Below are 369 nucleotides of genomic sequence, written 5' to 3'. Positions count from 1 at the left end.
TTACACCCTAGAGACTAAAATACAGTTTGAATATGATGCGCAATATTGTTCTCTGCACAATATGCAAGTCAGTTTACGGGTAAAAATATCCCTCAAACTATATGAAGTATTGCAATACGTTTGTCCATGAAGTGTGATCATGTAGTTAAGGCAAGCGATTGTTTAAATATGTTTGCCCGTATTAAATGATTTAATAAATCTTAAAAATAAAATAGATTTAATAAATCTTAAAGATAACAAAATATATCTTATTTCATATATACGTATATGTATATTAAAATATATTTATCTTATTTTATATATATTGAGATATATATATCTTATTATATACATATATATATATATATATAAATATAAATACTTACTTCC

This window comes from Syngnathus acus, chromosome 1, assembly GCF_901709675.1.
Source record: "Syngnathus acus chromosome 1, fSynAcu1.2, whole genome shotgun sequence".
NCBI lineage: Eukaryota > Metazoa > Chordata > Actinopteri > Syngnathiformes > Syngnathidae > Syngnathus > Syngnathus acus.
Note: the sequence above shows the minus strand (reverse complement) of the source record.